Here is a 7,037-nt window from a genome sequence, read left to right on the forward strand (position 1 = left end):
TACTTGTACATCATTTAAAATACAGTACATCTTAATGCATATGAGCACGTTAATATGTTGTAGAGTTATTGATCATAAACAGACTTTTTGCTTTCTTAAATCATTATGTTGGTTTTAACAGTTTAGAATTTCCACAGTTATTGTTAATCATATGCAGTAACATTGATACATGCAAAATATGTAGATAGACATGAAATTATTTTGAATGTTTGCTATAATTTCAGTATAAAAAAAATATCTTGTGTACAGAATTGAGGTTTTGTGGGAGTAAAATGATTAAAATTTTAGGCCCCATGTTTAAAGATTTGAAGTTACAGTGGTTTAAACACTGACAGACAAATACACACAAATCTCTATGATCTGTGATCCAGAACTGGGTTTAAGAATATGGTTCCATGTATGCATGAATATGACAGAATATAGCTGTGATAATCATTACTGGTCAGATGGGTCATTGGTGTATTTTCTACTCATTCCGCAATCATTAGAAATATTGGCAAAACAAAATTGGCCATAGATCATATAACTAAAAGTTGGCAGCGCTATAAAAACAGCTCCCCACACTGTAATTAAAATCAAGCTATGTAGTCATCGCCCTTCTTGTGACTTTTTTACCATACACTTGGGTTAGATTGATATTAAACATGTCTTATTTTTATTCCTTTAACTCATTCTAATTTGTTTAAGCTATGGGAGGAAAATGGCAATGGAAAATATTACATAGAAGTCCTCCAGTCTACTTCAATCTCAATTGACATAAATATAGAAAATGTTAATCCTTGTCCAATGTATAAAGACCTACTCTCACTAAGCACTTTATTAGGAACACCTGTAGACATACACTTTCACGCAATTATCTAATCAACCAATCATGTGGCAGCAGTGCAGTGCATACAATCATGCAGATATGGGTCAGCAGCTCCATAAACTGGTCACATCAACCATCTTTTGACCGTGGCATGATTATTGGTGCCAGGTGGGCTGCTCTGAATGCGTGCGTGTGTGTGTGTGTGTGTGTGTGTGTGTGTGTGTGGTGCCCTGTAATAGGCTGGTGTTTCAGCTAGGAAGTACTCCCTCCTCATCCAGAGCTCTGTATCCTCAGGATCCACCACAACCCTGAGCAGTTACCGAAAGTGACTATAGTTTCTGTAACACCTGGCTCTTGGAATAACTGTAGCATTTTGTTTCATTAAATTAGTGTCTGGGGGGGCATGGTGGCTTAGTGGTTAGCACGTTCGCCTCACACCTCCAGGGTCGGGGTTCGATTCCCGCCTCCACCTTGTGTGTGTGGAGTTTGCATGTTCTCCCCGTGCCTCGGGGGTTTCCTCCGGGTACTCCGGTTTCCTCCCCCGGGCCAAAGACATGCATGGTAGGTTGATTGGCATCTCTGGAAAATTTTCCCTAGTGTGTGATTGCGTGAGTGAATGAGAGTGTGTGTGCGTGCCCTGCGATGGGTTGGCACTCCGTCCAGGGTGTATCCTGCCTTGATGCCCGATGACGCCTGAGATAGGCACAGGCTCCCCGTGACCCGAGGTAGTTCGGATAAGTGGCAGAAGATGAATGAATGAATGAATGAAATTAGTGTCTGCTTCCCTCTCAAGTCTAATCCATTAATACTAAGCTTGGCATATCTGAATTTAGCAGCAATGATTTTCTGCAGCTGCACAAGTCTGATGGTTTTTATGGCAAAAAAAAACAAACAAAATCTAACTTTTCCCAATCAGGTTAAAGTCATGTATATTTTTTTCAAATGCAAATGGCTATGTGGCCCAGTTTAAACTCATGTCAGCTTTTAGTCACTAAGATCACACACTTCTCTGGGTCATGATTTTTGTAAAAAGAACAATATAGACCAAAACTGGCACAAGGGCTGGCTAAATAAGGACCAGTTTTCCCCCCTGTATGTGCATGAATGTGTGAGTGTATGTGTGCTAAATATAACTAAAAAATAATTAGCATTATAGTGTAAGTAAATAAAAAAGGTCATAACAGCTAGTAACAAATAACAGTGTAAAAAAACTATTTTCAAAGGAAGATATAAAAAAAAATCAAATCACTTAGATTGCAAAATCTTCCAGTACTAGAAATTTGGCTACATGACATATCAAGCCTGGCCACATGATTGTAGTTAATGAAATTAATTCCATAGTACATGCATACATAGTGTTTTAATCTTAATAATATATAATATCCATGCTGGGAAATCCTTATCATAATAGAACATAAATTGAAATGGATGGTGCTACTGCCTCATTGTTATTTTACATGGACATTAAAAATAAATATACTTAAACAGGCTGCTAAAATACAGTTGTTAAAGAGGTTAAAATAATACATTTCGCATAAATTTCTGAGCAAACATTGTCTCGACAATCGTTTAGCGATAGAAGCAGATGTTTTACAAGCATGCTGAAATCATCTACTCTTAATCTGTCAACATGAACTTCAGACCTTTGCTTTGAGTTCATTTACTACCCAAGTGCTTTATGCCATGTGCATCTGAAACTGTTTATTTATGGCCAACGAGGCAGTCATAAAGATAAGTAACATGGTAGAACAACACTATGCTGGATCTCAAGTTTATATCCTTAAATCATACAGCCAAGAGAATGGCTTTAAAAACAGTGGAAAGCTTTTTCTGACCATAACATTCCTACAAAATCTGTTAGAAAAGAAGGAAAGAAGGGAAAATGCTGCCTTCAAACATGAAAATCAGACTGTTCCAGAAAGCATTGTTCGTCAGTTCGCCTAATGACATTAGTTGAGTTTTGGTAAGATGTGTCAAGAATGCAAAAAATCAAGGATCTACAAAATTGCTGGTTTAGAGGTATTGAGCCTGAGCATGCCTGAAGTAACCAAAAGCAGAGAACCAGCATCAGATATTTTGTGTCCTTTTTTGATCATTTTACTGTGCTGATTGTTTACTATTCAAAATAGCTCCTAAATAACCTCTTATAAACATGTCAAAATGGATGGCTTACCATAAAAAAGCACACATTCAAGAACCTAATATTTTTTATTATCAGTTTGTGTGGTGCTGTGAACCGCACAGGTACCAATATCTACAGGTACTAGTACCGATATCTGGGAAGGTGTGCATTATTACATATGTTTCATTTGCCACTGTTTGAGATGTGTATATCAAGTGAAATGCTTTTAGTGTTTTAGCATAATCATGTAAACCTAATTTACTACATTAGTGAGAGAGAGAGAGAGAGAGAGAGAGAGAGAGAGAGAAAGAAAGAAAGAGCGAGAGAACGAAGTCTGTACTCAATTAACCACAAGCAAATTAGCATTCATTTAGGAATAATTTGATAGTGAGACTTTCTTTCCCCTGGAGCCTCCTGTTTAGGCCGTTTTCCTTATGCTATTCCAATTCAGAATGATTTCCCTAAATTGTCTCCAAGCTCTCTTGTGACAGGAAACAGGAAACAGAGGTCAGAAGTGCAGCATTACAGTCTGGCTTGGAGTGTTATGCTTAGCGACACTTGGCAGGACTTTCAGTGTGGCTGTTAATGCGTCTCTTCCTCTCGGTGTTTGTCTTCTCACAGAAAGGCGGAGTATTTTTAATGGAGAAACATCAGCCTGAGATGAGGAGTGATAAGTTGGCAGGATTGCACACATAAAGCACTCTCGGGTCAAAACATTTGCTCACCCTCCCTATACCATGAAATGTACACTAGTCACATGTGTTTGTGTGAGCAAAGATTCCACACTTTTTTTTTCAATAGAAAAAGTGGCATGGTTTTGTATTAAGGTTGATCACCTGATGCAGTATTAGTTAGAGTTGTTGCATTTGACCTAATGCATCAGAGATATACCGCTAAGCTAGGGTTACCAAAGGGTAGTTAAAATGATCTCTAGGAGATAAACTGATGTAAGAAGTGGTGACATAAATTTCAGAGATAAAAATCTCACTGCACAAGACACATGCCACTTTATTAGAAGCCTATCAAAAATATTAGGTAAAAGGAAGCTCGTCTTCTGTTTGCAAGCTAGCTAACATTCGCCTACGTACTTGAAGGGTATATATTTATTTCCAAATGCTTGACTAGAATGCAGGAAAAATTGTAGTCATGAAACACAAATATCACAATTTGTGTGTTTAAAGTAATTTGTGTGTTTACATAAGAAATTCTTTGGTTTATGCTCCTAACTAGTATAGTGTTTATTATCTTTCCATGCTTGGTTATTATTTAATAAATTCCTCAGTTTATTTTTTTCCTTCTCACATGATTTCTGGTTTGAGTTAAAAAGGCCAGCCTGCACTTTTATTTCTGACAGGTTAATGTTTTTGTTCCTAAAATGTTGGGAATGATTCTCGCAGTTTTCATCTTTCTAAACACCTTGCAGATATGTAAAGAGGGAAGAGTTTTAAAGAAGGGGAAAGAGAACTTTCAAAACTGCTAAAACCATACAGTTGATATCTAGTTAATACATAATTGCTTTGGGTATTTAGATTTCAATTCTGAGCCTCAATCTCATATACATACCTCATTCTAAAACTGGATGACTGGCTGAGAGCTTTTACAAACTGGCCATGAGCTGAATTCTGGATGCTGCATTTATTTATTTTATAAATAAGAATAAGAATTTATTTTATCAAACAATTATTTTATCAAATTAATTTAGGTGATACATTACATATAAACCAGACCACATAGCTGATAGCTGATAATAGTATCCATCCATGAAGCAAGCTTCCTTTTAACACTTACATTATAGCAGCTTTAAATTTTGCTGACACTGGAGAATCCTACCACAATAAATAAATAAATAAATAAATAAATGTCCATATTGTCCAATGTCCAAATTCTCCATATCAATAGCGAAAAATGCCTTTTTTTAATCTGTTCATACCAAGTAAGTTTCTGTATAAATTATTACTATAGAAATAAGAATGTGTTAGAATGGGCTCTTTAATATAAGCTTTACCTCTCCTCTGAATGCAGAGGTTTGTAAACGAATATTAACGTGTGTCTACCCGAAACTTATGTCCTGTCAAACACTGGCACTGTGGCACTCGCGAGTATACAACAAAATGTTCAGTGCTGAATTCGCACCTACTTAAAACCATCTGGACATTGGTGTTCATCTAACAAGTTAATCCATCACTATGGAATTTTTTGTACCTATGTTGAAGTCTACAACTTGGCAAATGTTTTGTGAGAAGAAGTTGCTGGAAAGCGTGGAAAGCAGAAGAAACTGTAACCTGGAACATAAGATATAATGCAGAAAATGGGCATGATATAGTGAAGAGTATAGATTTAAAGCGGAAATAAATTGTGCATTTTTGTTCTAATCAGGGAAATAACAACGTAATCTAGGGACATTTCATTTTTAATCATAAAGTTATAAAGCTACAATTACATAGGTGTGGGAAAATTCCATAACACAAGTAAATTTCCCAAGGTTTCCTAAAGAATATGAATCACAAATTATTCAGCAATGATATTCATTCATTCATTCATTTTCTACCGCTTATCCGAACTACCTCGGGTCACGGGGAGCCTGTGCCTATCTCAGGCGTCATCGGGCATCAAGGCAGTGGACACCCTGGACGGAGTGCCAACCCTTCGCAGGGCACACACACACATCAGCAATGATATTATTATAATATAATAGCTAATATAATAATAATAATAATAATAATAATAATAATAATAATAATAATAATAATAATAATAATAATAATAGATGTTTTCTTTCTTTAATATCACAATGCTGTAAACATGTGTTCTATAAGACTGAAGCTAATATAATAATAATAATAATAATAATAATAATAATAATAATAATAATAATAGATGTTTTCGTTCTATTGTAAATCATTATATGTTTGAATTCTCCTTTTTAAAATGTAATGTGTCTTACAAAATATGTAACATTCCGCTGTCATGTACTGTATGTTCCTGTCTTTTTATTATGTCTTCTCCCTTTATGAAGAGGTCGGGGTAGTGGGTGCAGGGGCCATGTCTAGACTCTTGTATAGGCGCAAAAGTCAAATAGTGTAAATCACTGTAAGTTACACTATGTTAAACAAATTGTAGTTCAAGTAAAAAAGTTGTCGTTCTTGGAGGCTAGGAACTGTGAACTGTCCAGTTGTTGTTTTTTTTTAAATTGATGTCCTTGAGAACCAGACTAAAACATTTCCTTCAGCAAACATTCTTTCCATAGCTCTCTCCTTCTGCTGTTGGCGATACGCATAATGCCCTCAACCACAGCATTACCTGGAGTGTTTGGGTGCATTGGTGTCATATTTTATCCAATCCACCAAACACTAGAAGTTCCACAGAGCTCTGATCTTACATCAGGTCTAGCTGATAGACTACTCGTCTATATGTTCAGTACAGCCACAGTCATGATGGACAAAGCTATATTCTTTTTTTATTCATCCATCAGTAAGTGCTTTGTCCTGCTCAGTGTTACTGTGGATCCTGAGACTATTCCAGGAAAACCGGTCACCTACCAGTATATACCAGCATTGAGATGGGAGTGACCTGAAAACCCCAGATGAAACTCACATGTTCATGGCCATGCAAAATCTCTTTTTCTCTGACAGATTTATCTTTCTCTACATAACTGGTTCAGGCTGTCTGAGTTTTTGTAAACACATTTACTGAATGCTTTGTTACAAACTTATAATTAAGATTTGATTGTAATGTGTATTTAATTACACTAAATACACACTACAGCATTCACTGGATAATTTGTCATACTCACAAACTCAAGTGCAATTTCACAAATTTTGTATGAGCTGAGATCAAAAAGGACTTCAGATTGCCACAAGAACATAATCAATCATAATTATCAATCAGAAGAGCACATTTTCCAATTACTTGTCTGCAAACTGCAGTTATTCATTCAAATTTTATGATTTTTTAAGAACCCTGAATGTGTTTGATGGTCATTTGGCAGCAGTAACATGGATGTCAGGGTTTTATCGCATCCTCTGACATTCATCCATTCATTCATTCATCTTCTACCGCTTATCCGAACTACCTCGGGTCACGGGGAGCCTGTGCCTATCTCAGGCA

Source organism: Tachysurus vachellii, chromosome 21 (assembly GCF_030014155.1).
Source record: "Tachysurus vachellii isolate PV-2020 chromosome 21, HZAU_Pvac_v1, whole genome shotgun sequence".
NCBI classification, from domain to species: Eukaryota; Metazoa; Chordata; class Actinopteri; order Siluriformes; family Bagridae; genus Tachysurus; species Tachysurus vachellii.